This window comes from Pongo abelii, chromosome 12, assembly GCF_028885655.2.
Source record: "Pongo abelii isolate AG06213 chromosome 12, NHGRI_mPonAbe1-v2.0_pri, whole genome shotgun sequence".
Lineage (NCBI taxonomy): Eukaryota > Metazoa > Chordata > Mammalia > Primates > Hominidae > Pongo > Pongo abelii.
Genome location: NC_071997.2, coordinates 24,433,412 through 24,453,935, shown reverse-complemented (window position 1 = coordinate 24,453,935; position 20,524 = coordinate 24,433,412). Strand labels below are relative to the sequence as shown.

Below are 20,524 nucleotides of genomic sequence, written 5' to 3'. Positions count from 1 at the left end.
TTTCCTTTGCTGATGCCAGGGAGACTGGACGGCTTGGTCCCAAGAGGTATTCCCCACAGCGCAGCATACTGGCTGTGGCAGATCATGGCCAGACTGCCTCTTTAGGCTGACCCTGACCCATCCCTCCTCACTGGGTGGGGCCTCCCTGCAGGAACTCCAGCAACTCAAGCCAGGGAATGAGGGAGAGAACTCTGATCTCTCTAGGTCTGAGTCCCTAGCAGGAGGGGTGACTGGCTGTTGTCTCCACAAACTGGAAGACTTATTCTTTCCCCCTGCTCACTCTGAGGAATCCAGGCAGCCCAGGTGAGTGGGATTTCCCCCAGCACAGCATACCCCCTTCACAAAGGGACAACCAAAGTGCTTCATTAAGCAAGTCCTGGATCCTGTGCCCCCCAAATGGGTGAGACACCCCAGTGGGTCACCAGACACCTTATACAAGAGCATTTCTACTGGCATCAGGTGGGTGACCCTCAAGGACAGAAATCCCAGAGGAAGGAGTGGGATCCCATCTTTGCTGTTCTCCAGCACTCTCTGGTGACATCTTCAGCTGTGGGACGGACCCAGATAAATAGGTCTTGAAGTGAATCCCAGCAAACTGCAGCAGCCCTACAGAAGAGGTACCTGACTGTCGAAAGAAAAACAGAAAGTGACAACAACATCAACCAAAAAGTCCCCACGAAAACCTCATCTAAAGGTCAGCAGCCTCAAAGATCAAAACGAGACAAACTCGTGAAGATGAGAAAGGAATGAAAAACCCCTCACAACTCAAAAGGCCAGAGTGGCTTGTTTACTCCAAATGATCACAACACCTCTACAGCAAGGGCACAGTGCTGGGTGGAGGTTGAGATGGATGAATTGACAGAAGTAGGCTTCAGAAGGTGGGTAATAGCAAACTTCACTGAGCTAAAGGAGCACGTTCTAACCCAACACATTGGAACGAATCCCAGAACTTAAAGATTGGTTCTCTAAAATAAGACAGAGAAAAATAAGAAAGAATAAAATGGAAAGAATAAAACGTCCAATAAGTATGGGGTTATATACAGAGGCCAATCCTACAAATCACTGGCATCCCTGAAAGGGAGGTGGAGAAATCAATGCATTGGGTTAGAACATGCTCCTTTAGCTCTGTGAAATTTGTCTGAACCCGACTTCTGTCAGCAAAGAAGCTAAGAACCATGTTCAAAGGTTACAGAAGATGCTAACTAGAATAACCAGTTTAGAGAGGAACATAAATGACCGGAGCCAGCTGTAAAGCACATAAGGGGAACTTTGTGATGCAAACACAAGTATCTACAGCTGAATTGATCAAGCAGAAAAAAGAATATCAGAGTTTGAAGACTATCTTGCCAAAATAAGGCAGGCAGACAAGATTAAAGAAAAAAGAATGAAAAGGAATGAATAAAACCTCAAAGAACTGTGGAACTATGTAAAAGACCAAACCTATGACTGATTGGACTACCTGAAAGAGACAAGGAGAATGGAGTCACGTTGGGAAAACACACTTCAAGATATCATCCAGGAGGACTTCCCCAACCTAGCAAGACAGGCCAACATTTAAATTCAGGAAATCCAGAGAACCCCAGTAAGATACTCCACAAGAAGATCAACCCTCAAGACACATAGTCATCAGATTCTCCAAGATCAAAATGAAGGAAAAAATGTTAAAGACAGCCAGAGACAAAGGGCAGGTCTTCTACAAGGGGCAGCCCGTGAGAGTAACAGTGGGCCTCTCAGCAGAAACTCTACAAACCAGAAGACAGTTGGGTCCAATAGTCAACATTCTTAGAGAAAAGGATTTCTAGCCTAGAATTTCATATCTGGGCAAACTAACCTTCATAAGTGAAGGAGAAATCCTTTTCAGACAAGCAAATGCTGAGGGAATTTATCACCACCAGGCCTGCCTTGCAAGACCTCCTGAAGGAAGCCCTAAAGATAGAAAGGAAAAACTGGTACCAGCCACTGCAAAAATGTACTGAAGTACAAAGACCAATGAAACTATGAAGAAACTGCATCAGCTAGTGAGCAAAATAACCAGCTGGCATCATGGTGACAGGATCAAATTCACACATAACAATATTAACCTTAAGTGTCAATGGGCTAAATGTACCAATTAAAAGACACAGACCAGCAAATTGGATAATAAAGAGTCAAGATTCAGGTGTGCTGTATTCAGAGTTCCTATCTCATGTGCAAAGACACACATAGGCTCAAAGGGATGGAGGAAAATTTACCAAGCAAAGGGAAAGCAGAAAAAAGCAGGGGTTGCAATCCTAGTTTCTGACAAAACAGACTTTGAATCAACAAAGATAAAAAAAGACAAAGAAGAGTATCACACAATGATAAAGGAATCAATTCAACAAGAAGAGCTAACTATCTTAAATATGTATGCACCCAATACAGGAGCACCCAGATTCATAAAACAAGTTCTTGGAGACCTACAAAGAGACTCAGGCTTCCACAGAACAATAGTGGGAGACATTAACACCCATTGTCAATATTGGATCATCTAGACAGAAAATTAACAAGAAAGGACTTGAACACAGCTCTGGGTCAAGTGAATCTCATAGATAGCTACAGAACTCTCCAACACAAAACAACAGACTATATGTTATTCTCGGTGACATATGACACTCTAAAATTGATCACAAAATTAGAATTAAAGCACTCCTCAGCAAATGCAAAATAACTGAAATCATAACAATCTTTCAGACCACAGTGCAATCAAATTAGAACTCAAGATTAAGAAACTCACTGAAAACCACACAACTACATGGAAATTGAACAACCTGCTCCTGAGTGACTTCTGGGTAAATAATAAAATTAAGGCAGAAATCAAGAAGTTCTTTGAAACCAATGAGAACAAAGAGACAATGTACCAGAATCTCTGGGAGGCAACTAAAGCAGTGTTAAGAGGTAAATTTATAGCACTAAATGCCCGCATCATAAAGCTAGAAATATCTCAAGTTGACACCCTAACATCACAACTAAAAGAACTAGAGAAGCAAGAGCAAGCAAATCCAAAAGCTAGCAGAAGAGAAAAAAAATGACTAAAATCAAAGTGGAACTGAAGGAGACAGAGACATGAAAAACCCTTCAAAAAAAAAAAAAAAAAAAACAAAGAAATAAAACGTATTCAAATAGCAAGAGATAAAATCAAATTGTCTCTGTTTGCAGAAAATGTGATTCTATATCTAGAAAACCACATCATCACAGCCCAAAAACTCCTTAAGCTGATAAGCAAGTTCAGCAAAGTCTGAGGATACAAAATCAATGTGCAAAAATCACAAGCATTCTTATACACCAGCAATAGACAATATTCTTCAATTCCTATACACCAACAACAGACAAGAGAGCCAAATCATGAATGAACTCCCATTCACAATTGTTACAAAGAGAATAAAATACCTAGGAATACAGCTAACGATGGATGTGAAGAACCTCTTCAAGGAGAACTACAAGCTACTGCTCAAGGAAATAAGAGAGGACACAAACAAATGGAAAAATATTCCATGCTCATGTGTGGGAAGAATCGATCTCATGAAAATGGCCATACTGCCCAAAGTAATTTATAGATTCAGTGCTACTCACATCAAACTACCATTGACATTACTCACAGAATTTAAAAAAACTACTTTAAATTTCATATGCAACCAAAAAAGAGACTGAATAATCAAGACAATCCTAAGCAAAAAGAACAAAGCTGGAGGCATCATGCTATACGACTTCAAACTATACTACAAGGCCACACTAATCAAAACAGCATGGTACTGATACCAAAGCAGACACACAGACCAATGGAACAGAATCGAGATCTCAGAAACAAGACTACACAGCTACAACCATCTGATCTTTGACAAACCTGGCAAAAACAAGCAATGGGGGAAGGAATACCTATTTATTTATTTATTTATTTATCTATTTATTTATTTTGAGACAAAGTCCCACTCTGTCACCAGGCTGGAGTGCAGTGACATGATCTCAGCTCACTGCAACCTCTGCCTCCTGGACTCAAGCGATTCTCCTGCCTCAGCCTCCCGAGTAGCTGGGACTACAGGTTCGAGCCACCACGCCCAGCTAATTTTTGTATTTTTAGTAGAGACGGGGTTTCACCATGTTGGCCAGGATGATCTTGGTCTCTTGACCTCAAGATCCACCCACATCAGCCTCCCAAAGTGCTGAGATTATAGACGTGAGCCACTGCACTTGGCCAGGATTCCCTATTTAAATGGTGCTGGGAAAACTGACTAGCCATATGCAGAAAACTGAAACTGGACATCATCCTTACACCTTATGCAAAAATTAACTCAAGATGGATTAAAAACTTAAATGTAAAACCCCGAACCATAAAAAACTCTAGAAGAAAATCTAGGAAGTTCCATTCAGGACATAGGCATGGGCAAAGATTTTATGATGAAATCATCAATAGCAATTGCAACAAAAGCAAAACTTGACAAATGGGATCTAATTAAACTTAAGCACTTCTGCACAGGGAAAGAAACTATCATCAGAGTGAACAAGCAACCTACAGAATGGGAGAATATTTTTGCAATCTACCAATCTGACAAGGTCTAATATCCAGAATCTACAAGGAACTTAAACAAATTTACAAGAAAATAACAACCCCATCAAAATGTGGGCAAAGGCCACGAACAGAGATTCTGAAAAGAAGACATTTATGCATCCAACAAACATATGAAAACAAAACAAAGCTCAACATCAGTGTTTATTAGAGAAATGCAAATCAAAACCACAATGAGATACCATCTCATGCCAGTCAGAATGGCAATTATTAAAAAGTCAAGAAACAACAGATGCTAGAGAGGCTGTGGAGAAACAGGAACACTTTTATACTGTTGGTGGGAACGTAAACTAGTTCAACCATTGCAGAAGACAGTGTGGCAATTCCTGAAGGATCTAGAAGCAGAAATACCATTTGACCCAGCAATCCCATTACTAGGTTTATATCCAAAGAAATATAAATCATTCTGTTTTAAAGATACATGCACACTTATGTTTATTGCAGCACTCCTCACAATAGCAAAGACATGGAATCAACCCAAATTTCCATCAATGATAGATTGGATAAAGAAAATGTGATACATATACACCATGGAATACTATGCAGCCATAAAAAGGAATGAGATCATGTCTTTTGCAGGGACATGGATGAAGCTGGAAGCCATAAACTTCAGCTAATTAACACAGGAACAGGAAACCAAACACCACATGTTCTCATAAGTGGGAACCGAACAATGAGAACACATGGACACAGGGAGGGGAAGAACACACACTGGAGCCTGTTGGGAAGGTGGGGGGAAGGAGAGCATCGAGATAAACAGCTAATGCATGTGGGCCTTAATACCTAGGTGATAGGTTGATGGGTGCAGCAAACCACCATGGCACACGTTTAACTATGTAACAAACCTGCACATCCTGTACATGTATCCTGGCACTTAAAATAGAATAGAAAAGACAAAGAAGGATATTACATAATGGCAAAGGCTTCAATTTAGCAAGAAGACCTAACTATCCTACATATATATTCGTCCAACACAGGAGCACCCAGATTCATAAGTAAAGTTCTTAGAGACCTACAAAGTATGTTTCACAGTAATAGTGGGAGACTTCCACACTCCAGTGACAGTATTAGACAGATCATTGAGGCAAAAAAATGAACAAAGATATTCAGGACCTGAACTCAACATTGGATCAAATGGATCTGATAGACCTTTACAGAACTCTGCACTCAAAAACAACAGAATATGCATTCCTCACATCATCATATGCCACACACTCTAAAATCAACCACATAATTGGACATAAAGCAATCCTCAGCAAATGCAAAACAACTGAAATCATACCAAACACACACTGAGATCACAGTGCAATAAAAATAGAAGACTAAGAAAATTGCTGAAAATCGCAATTACATGGAAATCAATCAACATGCTCCTGAATGGCTTTTTAATAAATAATGAAATTAAGGCAGAAATCAAGAAGTTCTTTGAAAATAATGAGAACAAAGTTACAACATACTAGAGCCTCTGGACATAGCTAAGGCAATGTTAGGAGGGAAATTTATAGCACTAAATCCCACATCAAAAAGTTAGGAAGAACTCAAATTAATAACCTAACATCACAACTGAAAGAACTAGAGAAGCAAGACAAAACCCCAAAGCTAGAGGAAGACAAGAAATAACTGAAAATCCAAGCTGAACTGAAAGAAACCGAGACATGAAAAAAAAATTCAACAGATCTATGAATTCAGGGTAGGTGTCTTGAAAATATTAATAAGAAAGTCTGCCAGCAGACTAATACAGAGGATGATTGAAATAAACACAATTAGAAATGTTACCAGTGACCCCACAGAAATAGAAACAACCATCAGAGACTACTGCAAACACTTCTATGCATACAAACTAGAAAACTTCAAAGAGATGGAGAAATTCCTGGACAAATACACCCTCCCACAACTGAGCCAGGAAGAAATTGATTTGCTGAACAGACCAATAACAAGCTCCGAAGTTGAATCAGTAATAAATAACCTACCAATCAAAAAAAGCCCAGAACATGATGGATTCCCAGCCATATTCTACTAGAAGTACAAAGAAGAGCTGGTACCATTTTTACAGGAACCATTTGAAAATATTGAGGAGGAGGAACTCCTCCCCAACTCATTCTATGAGGCCAACATCATCTTGATACCAAAATCTGGCAGACACACACACACACACACACACACACACACACACACATACACACACACCCCCACAAACTTCAGGCCAATACCCTCGATGAACATCAATGCAAAAATCCTCAACAAAATACTGGCAAACCAAATCCAGCAGCACATCAAAACGTTAATCCATCATGATGAAGTAGGCTTCATCCCCAGGATGCGAGGTTGCCTCCACATACACATATCAATTAATCTGATTCATTACATAAACAAAACTAAAGATAAAAACCATGTGATTATCTCAATATATGCAGAAAAGACTTTCAATAAAATTCAATGCCTCTCCATATTAAAAACTCTAAAAAATCTGGGTATTGAAGAAACATAGCTCAAAGCGATGAGCTGTTTTTGTACCAGTATCATGCTGTTTTGGTTACTGTAGCCCTGTAGTATAGTTTGAAGTTGGGTAACATGATGCCTCCAGCTTCAATCTTTTTGCTGAGGATTGCTTGGCTATTAGGGCTCTTTTTTTCGTTCCATATGAATTTTGAAATAGTTTGCTCTAGTTCTGTGAGGAACACCATTGGTAATTTCATAGGGATAACTTGCATCTGTAAATTACTTTGGGCAGTATAGCCATTTTAATGATGTTAATTCTTCCTATCCATGAGCATGAAATATTTTTCCATTTGTTTGTGCCTTCTCTGATTTCTTTGAGCAGTGTTTTGTAATTCTTCTAGAGATCTCCTAGAGATCTTTCACCTCCCTGATTAGCTGCATTCCTAGGTATTTTATTTTTTCTGTGTGTAGCAATTATGAATGGGATTGTGTTCTTCATTTGGCTCTCTGCTTGACTTGACGTATAGGACTGCTAGTAATTTTTGCACATTGATTTTGTATGCTAAGACTTTGCTAAAGTTTATCAGCAGAAGAGCTTTGGGGCCAAGACTGTGGGGTATTCTAGATATAGAATCATGTCATCTGTAAACAGAGACAGTTTGACTTCCCGTCTATTCCACTCTTTCTTCCTGTATTTCAATGCCCTTCCAGTTTTGCACATTGAGTGTAATGCTGGCTGTGGGTTTGTCATGGCTAGCTCTCAGCATTTTGGCACTTCCAACTAGAAGGGCAAGAGGGGCCAGTGTTGTTGTTACCTGAAAGGTAAGTGCAGCCCACAAAAATGCAGTGATGAAGAAGATATATGCATATGTTTAAGTTAATACGATTGAGATATATTTAACAGACAGAATCAATAGAGTTGATGAGGGACTGACTGGATGTGTGGGGAGTTTATATCACTCCCATATTTTTGGCTTGGGCAACTGGGCACTCATGAAGGAAAAAGAGGATCCAGGGAGAGGAGGAACTTTTCTGAGGACTGGGGTAGGGCTGAACAGCTGCATTCGAGACTGGTGAAGGGTGGGCTGGGCATGGGATGCACAAATGGAAATTCCATTGGGTCTGCAGCTCACACATAGGCATGACCAGCATAGAGATAGAGAGGCCCCAGTGCTGCTGAGTAACTGTGATTCCCCAGGTGATGGCATCAGCTGAGAAGGGAAGGAAGCCCATGTGAGGACACTGAAGAAGGAGTGAGCAGACAATAAGAAGCCCACAGAAGACAGAGAAGGAAAAACTAGAGGGAGAAGCCAAGGCAGGCGTGTGTGGTAACATATAGGAACTGAGGGAGAGGACATTTCAAGATGTAGGGGATGCCATACAACAGGACTATGTGATGGTTTTTGGCTGTGTCCATAGGAAGTCACAACAGGCAAGGGAAAGAAACCAGAACCCAGTCATGGAGTTAAGAAGTGAGTCAGAGAGGAGACGGGTAGGGACAGTGAGGTAAGGCCTCTTTTGAAGGAAGTTTGGCTGAAGGATAGACTAGCTGGACACGCGCTGGCTGTGTGGGGTAGAGGGAGGAATGATGGAGGGTAGGAGAGCCTTGAGCCTGTGAGAAGAGTCCCCTAGAATAGAGAAGCTGAGGTTAAAGTTGTGGAAGAGAGTGGGGATAGCTGAGTGACAGATAATCACGAGAAGAAAAGGAGATCCAGAATCATGACAGAGAGATGACCTTTGCCAAGAGCACAGCCGTCTTTCCCTGTCACAGAGAAGTAGGAGAAAACGATTGGTTTTCAAGAATTGGTTTGTAGCACAATATTTTAACTATGTCCTTTAAAAAGTTTCTCCACAGACACTACCCAAAGCAGTCCTTCACTACAGTGGCAGACAGACCTGAAAATTTTCATCTGAAGCAGCAGAGTGAACTGCAGAGTCAGGTAATTTCTAGAAGGCTTGCTTTGTGACATTGATACTGAAGATTATTCATGAGGCCAGTCTTCTGAGATTTCTGTCATTTCTGCCATGCCAGGTCACCAACCAGTGTGGAGGCTAACAGCAGGCCTCTTTGGGGATTCCAGGTGGAAGTGTTGGACATCTGTAGTATTCCTGGTCTCGAATCATCCTGATATTCTTCATTTTGTTATTCACATTGGACTAGGGCAAGGAAATGAGTTCTGGTCAGAGTCAATGTTTCCCAACAATGTTGATTTATTTGGTCCTAAATATTTAAACACATTTTATAAATAGCTTTTCCACACCACATATATAGGGAAAAACAGGGAGTTAACTTGGCCCAGCAGCACTGTTTGTGGGGCTAACGCCCTGTCTGTGTATCTCACACCAACCCTAAGCTTTGTTTCCCTCCTGTCACTTTGCTCCTATTTCTTTCATATGAAAGAATGTTCATTTTCTTTGAAAATGAGCTCATCTCCTCATTTTCTTTCCATATTTCAGCAGGAACAAAGATCACCACAACTGGCTCCCCTTCAACTGTGTTAGATGGCAGCTTGCCTTCAGTACGGTGAAACACATCAGTTAAGACTGGGATTGTGCATGGCAGGACTTTCTACAAGGACACCCAGTCTCCTTAATAAACAAGAGATGCTCTCTTTCCAGAAGTTCTCTTGCCTGACACAGCATAGGAAGATGCTGAACGGCCACACAGTGATCCATTGGTCACTGGTGACGTAAGGAGGTCGGAGGGGAGGAGTGAGGAGAAGTAGGGAAGACTGGGTGGTTGTAGGCCTCCTTCATCTGTTCATTGGCTGTGTCATTAGGCCAGCTAGTCTTTGCACTTCTGTAAAGTGAGACGATCGATCTTGTCTGCCTCTCTAGAGGATGGCTGCAGGTGTCAAATGGGTAGTTAGGTGGAAGGGCATTTCAAAAAGTTAAAAAATATGACTTTGGAGGCTTGTTATATTGGTGAGGATTATAATCCCTGAGAATTCCTGGTATGAAAAAGGGAAAAGAAGATAATTTGTGAAAGAAATAAGTGTCCAGTTACTAGTCTTTGAAAAGGGTCAGTCTGTAGCTCTTCTTAATGAGAATAGGCAGCTTTCAGTTGCTCAGGGTCAGATTTCCTTAGTGGTGTATCTAATCACAGGAAAGATTGTGGTTCCCTCCAGTCTCTTTCTGGGGGACTTGAGCCCACTTCTCATTTCATTTAATTAGAGGAAATAGAACTCAAAGTACAATTTACTGTTGTTTAACAATGCCACAAAGACATGGTTGGGAGCTATTTTTTGATTTGTGTAAAATGCTGTTTTTGTGTGCTCATAATGGTGCCAAAAATTGGGTGCTGGCCAAAGAGAGATACTGTTATACAGAAGCCAGCAAGAAGACTTCTGTTCATTCACACCCCCGGGGGTATCAGGAATTGACTCCAGTGTGTGCAAATCCAGTTTGCCTATCTTCTCAAGTTAGGGTTAATTGGATAATTCTGGAGAAGTACACATTGAAAACTAGAACTAAGCCAAGCAATTAAATACGTTTCCTGCCTATTACATGCCTTGGTACTGTGCAAAAGAGCTCACAGGGCATCTGAGGAAAGATCACTAACACACACCTCAAATGACTGTGTCTGATTTCCTAGAAGGACTCAGAAAGGGAGTGATCACTGTGGATTGGACTGGATAGTGCCTCATGCCGGAGGTGGGCTTTGAATGGAGCCTTGAAGGTTGAGAAAAAGTGATATAAACACTGGCTCCTTCCTTTTGAAGGGACACCACACTCTTTGGGCTTAGTGGTTATAGATGCCTTTAGCGTAGCCCCGGAGCAAGCATTTATTGTCTACCTATCATGTGCTTGGCTTTGGAAATGCAAATAAAAAAGGAGGTCACTATTTTATGAAAGGATGATTTTATTCTACCTGATGTAGCCAGCTGCAAGCTTCAGAAGGCAGCACATACAATAATTATGGGCTGGTGAGATGAGACCTAATGGAGAGATGTACAAAGGGCCATGGGATCACCAAGCAGTGGTCAGGTGAAGGCATCTGATTTTCTTTAAGATCTTGCTCAAATGTCATCTCCTCCAGAAGAAAATGTAGGGCTTCATCAGTCAGACAATATGGGGAAATTGATCTCAGTTCAAGAAACATGTATTGATTATCTAATACATTCAAGCAGTTGTGCACTGGGGATAGAAAAATATTATCATCATCATCATCATCATCATCAACAACAACAACAACCACAATCTTGCTGTATTCCAGGCACATAATTTTACATGTATTATCTCATTTAATCTCAAACAACTCTATGAGATAGGTGTTTATTATTATCCCTATTTAGATGAAACATTTAACCTTCTGAGAATTTAAATAAATTGCACTGGCAAGCTTAGCAGGTGAGGAATCAAATTTGGAATAGGACCTAGATCAGTGATTCCCTAGATCTACAATCTTAACCAGTACCCTGTTCTCTCTGCTTAGAGAGCACCTAGAGAAAATCTGTAAGCAAATAATCACAAAACAAGGGATGACACAATATATGTAAATGTAGGATTTTACATTAAGTGGAAGAAGGAAGAAGGTCATTATTTACTTTTTCTGGGTGAGAGATGAAAACACTTCCACAAGAGTATTTCCAATCTCACCAAAGTATGGAAAAATGTTTATCCTAATAACAATACTCAGTAATGGTATTTGGTTTAATTTCAGCCTAGTACATGATTTGATTCTAAAACAGAACATTTCCTTAGAATTTCAATATCTGGAATTCTATAGCTCAATGGTTTTGGTGGAAAATGGACTATTAATATTTTATATACTTTTGATAGTTTTGGGGATAAATGAATCAAATCTATTCATAACTCTAAGTTTTCAAATTCTGAAATCTTTTAGAGTTTAGTTAAAACTAGTTCTTTTCTTCCAGTTCATTAGCTTACAAAATGAGCCAAAACAAAGAAAAAAGAAAAATTTATTTTCAGTCCAATATAGGAAGTTATTTATAGCTACATGGTGCTATCTCTTCCTTTAAAAACATTTCTTCTTTCTTTTTTTCTCCCTCTCTCTTTTTGAGGGGATTATAAACACTGCCAGTATTTTTTGCCTAAAGGGTAAATCCTCTTAAACTCTTTTGGGATCTATATCAGGTGCCAGATGGTCATAAGAAAATTATGTGAGATGCTGGTGAATAAACAAGCAAATGAGAAGCTAGGTTTTCAGAATAGATGCTAGCCAGTAGTTCACAGGCATTATCCAGCAACTGGTGGGGATCTGCTTGGCCAGCCCGTGACCACTGTAGATGTGAACTTCCCTGGACCTTGGCAGTCAAGAGGGAGAGAGGCAGAGAAAGCTCCATTATCATCACTAATTCCCTTTGGCCACACATGACAGCATGACCTGCTTCAAAGAAATAAGACAAATGGTGGTGAGGTGCCCCCACAGGCCCACAGTAGCCCATTCAACAAAGAGCAAAAGTAAAACTACTCCTGATGGATTTAGCAACATCATAGTTCACTTGTGAGGCAACAGGCTTTTATTGCTTGCTTTGGGACTGGCTTCTTCTCATTTTCTGTAGGAAAGTGAGCCTACCTGACTTAGAAACAAAATTCTGGAACACAAACCCTTTGTAAGTTGGGAGATCTCTAAACTTAAATTTCTTGTTATTATTATTATTATACTTTAAGTTTTAGGGTACATGTGCACAATGTGCAGGTTAGTTATATATGTATACCTGAGCCATGCTGGTGTGCTGCACCCACTAACTCATCATTTAGCATTTGCTATATCTCCTAATGCTATCCCTCACCCCTCCCCCTACCCACAACAGTCCCCAGAGTGTGATGTTCCCCTTCCTGTGTCCGTGTGTTCTCATTGTTCAATTCCCACCTATGAGTGAGAACATGCGGTGTTTGGTTTTTTGTCCTTGCAATAGTTTACTGAGAATGATGACTTCCAATTTCATCCATGTCTCTACAAAGGACATGAACTCATCATTTTTTATGGCTGCATAGTATTCCATGGTGTATATGTGCCACATTTTCTTTTTTTTTTTCTTTTCGTTATTATTATTAGTAGTAGAAGTAGTAGTAGTAGTAGTATACTTTAGGCTCTATGGTACATGTGCACAACATGCAGGTTAGTTACTGCCACATTTTCTTAATCCAGTCTGTCATTGTTGGACATTTGGATTGGTTCCAAGTCTTTGCTATTGTGAATAGTGCCACAATAAACATATGTGTGCATGTGTCTTTATAGCAGCATAATTTATAGTCCTTTGGGTATATACCCAGTAATGGGATGGCTGGGTCAAATGGTATTTCCAGTTCTAGATCCCTGAGGAATCGCCACACTGACTTCCACAGTGGTTGAACTAGTTTACAGTCCCACCAACAGTGTAAAAGTGTTCCTATTTCTCCACATCCTCTCCAGCACCTGTTGTTTCCTGACTTTTGAATGATTGCCATTCTAACAGGTGTCAGATGGTATCTCATTGTGGTTTTGATTTGCATTTCTCTGATGGCCAGTGATGATGAGCATTTTTTCATGTGTTTTTTGGCTGCATAAATATCTTCTTTTGATAAGTGTCTGTTCATGTCCTTCTCCCACTTCTTGATGGGGTTGTTTGTTTTTTTTCTTGTAAATTTGTTTGAGTTCTTTGTAGATTCTGGATATTAGCCCTTTGTCAGATGAGTAGGTTGTGAAAATTTTCTCCCATTTTGTAGGTTGCTGGTACAATCTGATGGTAGTTTCTTTTGCTGTGCAGAAGCTCTTTAGTTTAATTAGATCCCATTTGTCAATTTTGGCTTTTGTTGCCATTGCTTTTTGTGTTTTAGACATGAAGTCCTTGCCCATGCCTATGTCCTGAATGGTAATGCCTAGGTTTTCTTCTAGGGTTTTTATGGTTTTAGGTCTAACGTTTAAGTCTTTAATCCATCTTGAATTAATTTTTGTATAAGGTGCAAGGAAGGGACCCAGTTTCAGCTTTCTACATATGGCTAGCCAGTTGTCCCAGCACCATTTATTAAATAGGGAATCCTTTCCCCATTGCTTGTTTTTCTCAGGCTTGTCAAAGATCAGATAGTTGTAGATATGCGGCATTATTTCTGAGGGCTCTGTTCTGTTCCATTAATCTATATCTCTGTTTTGGTACCAGTACCATGCTGTTTTGGTTACTGTAGCCTTGTAGCATAGTTTGAAGTCAGGTAGTGTGATGCCTCCAGCTTTGTTTTTTTGTCTTAGGATTGACTCGGTGATGCGGGCTGTTTTTTGGTTCCATATGAACTTTAAAGTAGTTTTTTCCAATTCTGTGAAGAAAGTCATTGGTAGCTTGATGGGGATGGCATTGAATCTATAAATTACCTTGGGCAGTATGGCCATTTTCACGATATTGACTCCTCCTACCCATGAGCATGGAATGTTCCCCCATTTGTTTGTATCCTCTTTTATTTCATTGAGCAGTGATTTGTAGTTCTCCTTGAAGAGGTCCTTCACGTCCCTTGTAAGTTGGATTCCTAGGTATTTTATTCTCTTTGAAGTAATTTTGAATGGGAGTTCTCTCATGATTTGGCTCTCTGTTTGACAGGATCAAATTCACATATAACAATATTAATTTTAAATGTAAATGGACTAAATGCTCCAATTTAAAGACACAGACTGGCAAATTGGATAAAGAGTCAAGACCCATCAGTTTGCTGTATTCAGGAAACCCATCTCACATGCAGAGACACATATAGGCTCAAAATAAAAGGATGGAGGAAGATCTACCAAGCAAATGCAAAACAAAAAAAGGCAGGGGTTGCAATCCTAGTCTCTGATAAAACAGACTTTAAACCGACAATGATCAAAAGAGACAAAGAAGGCCATTACATAATGGTAAAGGCATCAATTCAACACGAAGATCTAACTATCCTAAATATTTATGCACCCAATACAGGAGCACCCAGATTCATAAAGCAAGTCCTGAGTGACCTACAAAGAGACTTAGACTCCCACACAATAATAATGGGAGACTTTAACACCCCACTGTCAACATTAGACAGATCAACGAGACAGAAAGTTAACAAGGATACCCAGGAATTGAACTCAGCTCTGCACCAAGCGGACCTAATAGACATCTACAGAACTCTCCACCCCAAATCAACAGAATATACATGTTTTTCAGCACCGCATCACACCTATTCCAAAATTGACCACATAGTTGGAAGTAAAGCTCTCCTCAGCAAGTGTAAAAGAACAGAAATTAATACAAACTGTCTCTCAGACCACAGTGCAATCAAACTAGAACTCAGGATTAAGAAACTCACTCAAAACCACTCTACTACATGGAAACTAAACAACCTACTCCTGAATGACTACTGGGTACATAAAGAAATGAAGGCAGAAATAAAGATGTTCTTTGAAACCAACGAGAACAAAGACACAACATACCAGACTCTCTGGGACACATTCAAAGCAGTGTGTAGAGGGAAACTTATAGCACTAAATGCCCACAAGAGAAAGCAGGAAAGATCCAAAATTGACACCCTAACATCACAATTAAAAGAACTAGAAAAGCAAGAGCAAACACATTCAAAAGCTAGCAGAAGGCAAGAAATAACTAAAATCAGAGCAGAACTGAAGGAAATAGAGACACAAAAAACCCTTCAAAAAATTAATGATTCCAGGAGCTGGCTTATTGAAAGGATCAACAAAACTGATAGACCGCTAGCAAGACTAATAAAGAAAAAAAAGAGAGAAGAATCAAATAGATGCAATAAAAAATGAAAAAGGGGATATCACCACCGATCCCACAGAAATACAAACTACCATCAGAGAATAGTATAAACACCTCTACACAAATAAACTAGAAAATCTAGAAGAAATGGATAAATTCCTCGACACATACACATACACTCTCCCAAGACTAAACCAGGAAGAAGTTGAATCTCTGAATAGACCAATAACAGGATCTGAAATTGTGGCAATAATCAATAGCTTAGCAACCAAAAAGAGTCCAGGACCAGATGGATTCACAGCCGAATTCTACCAGAGGTACAAGGAGGAACTGGTACCATTCCTTCTGAAACTATTCCAATCAATAGAAAAAGAGGGAATCTTCCCTAACTCATTATATGAGGCCAGCATCATCCTGATACCAAAGCCGGGCAGAGACACAACCAAAAAAGAGAATTTTAGACCAATATCCTTGATGAACATTGATGCAAAAATCCTCAATAAAATACTGGCAAACTGAATCCAGCAGCACATCAAAAAGTTTATCCACCGTGATCAAGTGGGCTTCATCCCTGGGATGCAAGGCCGGTTCAATATACGCAAATCAAAAAATGTAATCCAGCATATAAACAGAACCAAAGACAAAAACCACATGATTATCTCAATAGATGCAGAAAAGGACTTTGACAAAATCCAACAGCCCTTTATGCTAAAAACTCTCAATAAATTAGGTATCGATGGGACGTATCTCAAAATAGTAAGAGCTGTCTATGACAAACGCACAGCCAATATCATACTGAATGGGCAAAAACTGGAAGCATTCCCTTTGAAAACTGGCACAAGAGAGGGATGCCCTCTCTCACCACTCCTATTCAACATAGTGTTGGAAGTTCTGGCCAGGGCAATTAGGCAGAAGGAAATAATGGGTATTCAATTAGGAAAAGAGGAAGTCAAATTGTCCCTGTTTGCAGATGACATGATTGTATATCTAGAAAACCCCATTGTGTCAGCCCAAAGTCTCCTTGAGCTGATAAGCAACTTCAGCAGTCTCAGGATACAAAATCAATGTACAAAAATCACAAGCATTCTTATACACCAATAACAGACAAACAGAGAGCCTAAACTAAACTTTCAAGTGAGATGAAAAGCCCCTTAAGAAAGAAATTTCTGGCTGGGCATGGTGGCTGATACCTCTAATTCCAGCACGTTGAAAGGTTGAGGCAGGAAGATCACTTGAGGCCAGGAGTTTGAGACCAGCCTAAGCAACATAGGGAAACCCCTGTGATGTAGTTTGGATCTGTGTCCCCACCCAAATCTCATGTTGAACTGTAATCCCCAGTGTTGTAGGTGGGGTCTGGAGGGAGGTGACTGGATTAGGAGGGTGGATTTCTCGTGAATGGTGTAGTACTGTCTCCTTGGTTCTCCTCATGATAGCAGGTGAGCTCTCGCAAGATCTGGTTGTTTAAAAGTGTGTGGTATCTTCCCCCCTCACTCTCTTGTTCCTGCTTTCACTATGTGACATGCCTGCTCCCGCTTCACAATCTGCCAGTAAATTGTGGCAGGTTATGAGTCTGTGTAATTTATGAGTGCTGATAGGATGAAAGATAGAAAATGATTTTAGATAGAAAGAAGATCATTCTGGAAGCTTTGAGTCTTCCTTTTGTAATCTATGTTGGTTCTTTTTTAATATCCCCTGTTTCAGCACTTACTGACTTGGAGTCTCTCTCACAATGACTAAATGTAATATGAGATTCTAGGATGTATACTAGAACAGAAAATGGAAACTAAATAAAAACTGAGGAATCCTGAACAAGTATGGTCTTTAGATAATAATAATATAACAATATTGATGCCTTAATTGTAATGAATGCAGCACACTAATATAAAATTTTAGTAATAGAGAAAGCAGAGTTTGGGTACTTACCAGGAATATTATACTTTTTCACAATGTTCCTGTAAACATTAAAGTGTTCAAAAATTAAAATTTTATTTAAATCAATTGCAATATATAAGATTAACTGACCCCAAATTGTGGAAAATATAACTTCTGTTATAATGTTCCTTGGAAGCTTCTAAAGACAAGGCCTTTCTTTTCTATTTTTAGTAGAAATTACACATATTTTCAAGTCAAACTGTTAATATGTGACAAAATTTGCAGTACTGAAAGCTCAATAACTTATAGATTCATGGTAATGAAAAGCAAAGCATACGTTGTTTTTGGTTTTGGAATACTGTATGAAATATGTAATCTTTTTTTTTAAGATGGATTCTCACTCATGTGCCCAGGCTGGAGTGAAGTGGGATGGTCTCAGCTCACTGCAACTTCTGCCTTCTGAGTTCAAGCAATTCTGCCTCAGCCTCCCCAGTAGCTGGGACTACAGGCATGTGCCACCATACCTGGCTATTTTTTTTTTTTTTTTTTTTTTGTATTTTGAGTAGAAATGGGGTTTCACCATCTTGGCCAGGCTGGTCTCGAATTCCTGACCTCAGGTGATCTGCCCACCTTGGCCTCCAAAAGTGCTGGGATTACAGGCATGAGCCGCCGTGCCTAGCCAAAACATGTAATCTCTTATTCAAGATTTATCATAACAGTTATGTGATACTCAGTAAGGGACGGTGATCTACATAAAATAAAAGGCCAGGCGCAGTGGCTTATGCCTGTGATCTCAGCATTTTGGGAGGCCAAGACACGAGGACTGCTTGAGTTCAAAAGCAGCTTTGTCAGCATAGTGAGACCTCATCTCTACAAAGTATCAAAAACATTAGCTGAGGGTGGTGTCACACACTGGTAGTCCCAGATATTTGGGAGGATGAGGTAGGAGGATCCTACCTGAGCCTGGAAGACAAAGGCCACTGTGCTTCAGCCTGGGTGACAAAGTAGGATCCTATCTCAAAATAGATAGATAGATAAATAGATAGATCAATGTTATTTATCTCAATATTTGAAAGAAAAGTTGAAAAACCTCCGAGCTCAACTAAGAATCAGTTTCTAGAATAAACAGAAGTATAAATCATTATACCTCTTTACTTTAAAAATATTACAGACATTATAAGTATTTTAATAACAAAAAAACAAATACTTTATATATACTTTGTAATCTGTCCCTTACAAAATTATTTAACCTTCATGACAGGAGCTACTATGGTGCTCATTCCACAGATGAGGTGCTGAGGTTTAGTGAACTGAATAACTTGATCACAGACGGAGACAGAGACTCAGTTTGCCCATACAAAGATAATTTTAACCAATACCATTTTACAATAGAATATCATAATACCTATGATTTCTAAAAATATTTTATTCAAATATCTCTTTTAATATTAGCACCTCTTCAACCTCTTCTTGACTCTACCACCAAATTTATCTTCCTAATCTCTCTTACCCTGTAAATTTCTGTGTGTGTGTGTGAGAGAGATAGAGACAGGGAAAGAATGAATTTGCCAAAAAATAAGATAGGAAAGTTGTTGTAACATCTTCCCTTTTATTTCTCAATTCTCAAGTCCCCATTTTCATCCCTGGGAGAGTTGTTCTAGGATAAGGTAGCTAAAGGAACAGAGAAAATCAGAGTAATGGAATTAGCTAAAAGGGAAAGTGGCGACCTGAAGACCAAACACTAAAGAAGGGGCCAGTGAATGGCAAAGAAAGTGGAGAGCAAAACATGCAGATAGATAGGCTCCTAGTTAGTGAAGGCCCACAGGCTGGAGGGTAAACCCATGCAAGGGTCAAGTTTAATACAGTGAAAGTATAAGTAAGATGGGAGACCTACCACAGTGAACCAACACTTGGCATGTTTCTGATGACAGTGTTTAGATTGCAGTGGTTCTAAAAGTTAAGTGATTTTAGAATTGGCACTCCATGTCATTTTAAAAGATAAATGTTAAAGTAAATGTTTTATTCAGATCTCTCTCTCCCTCCCCGCCCACATTTTTCCCTCCATTCTTCTGTTTTTAATGGGGACGTTTAAAATCCAATCTCACATTAATTTTTTCTTAAGTGTAAATAATGGGAAAACGGCACTTTGAGAGGGGACTCCTCAGTAGACCTCCATAATTTCCTGGCTTTTACTGCCAGTTAGTCATCAGGAATAGCCATGGCTAAGAGAGTAACAACTGGGCAAGCCAGTGAGTTATACCAGATTTATTGATTTGTTTAACTTTTGTTTTCTGTTCTTTTTTTTTTCAGAGATAGACTCTCACTATGTTGACCAGGCTGGTCTTGAACTCTTGGCACCCGAGCGATCCTTTTGCCTGGAATCCCAAAGTGTCAGATTTACTGAAGAATATTTCATTGTAATTACTTTTTATACTTTATAGGTCAAGAGCTCTGTTTTAAAGACAAAATTTATTGAATATGCTTTTTCAAACAAATTTCACGTTCTAATCATTGTATGATTTCAGCATTAAATGAAACACAGTAAAGAAAGTTGGGCTGATGTTGTTGTTGGTGGTTGTTTTTGTATTCTGATTACAGAACTGTATTTTGAGTGGGCTGAACATAGAGTAAGTGCATCCTCAGCTGCTGGTATAGAAACTTTTTTCGCATGAGTGAAACTGCACATTGGGGATGGTGGGTAGGGGCTGTGAGTCCAGAGAGTTAAGCAGTAACCCCAAAGATTTTAACTGGGATCCAGAACAGCTTTTATCATCGCTCTTCTTTATGTCTGTATTTATCTTTAGTAATTGTACCATATGCTGCATTTTCCACTGGTTACATAGGTAAACCTAGTCCTCCCCACAACATTCTTATACCAATGATGGTGACAATATGCTGTATTTCTTTTGTATCAACTCCTTACTTACTGTAGCTACTCAAATTGTACTAAGACCACTGGTACTCATCTGCA

At 39.6% G+C, this 20,524-nt stretch overlaps 1 protein-coding gene across 1 annotated transcript in view; it reads left to right on the top strand.

Moving 5' to 3' along the window:
• LOC100938099 (ankyrin repeat domain-containing protein 36A-like) overlaps positions 1-20,113 on the top strand; it is a 206,073-nt gene extending 185,960 nt beyond the window's left edge. The window contains exons 100-101 of the transcript XR_008522045.1: positions 8,863-8,958; positions 19,864-20,113. The gene's annotated coding sequence lies outside the window, so the exon portion shown is untranslated. The remainder of the gene's footprint in view (positions 1-8,862; positions 8,959-19,863) is intronic.
• Positions 20,114-20,524: the final 411 nt, after the last annotated feature.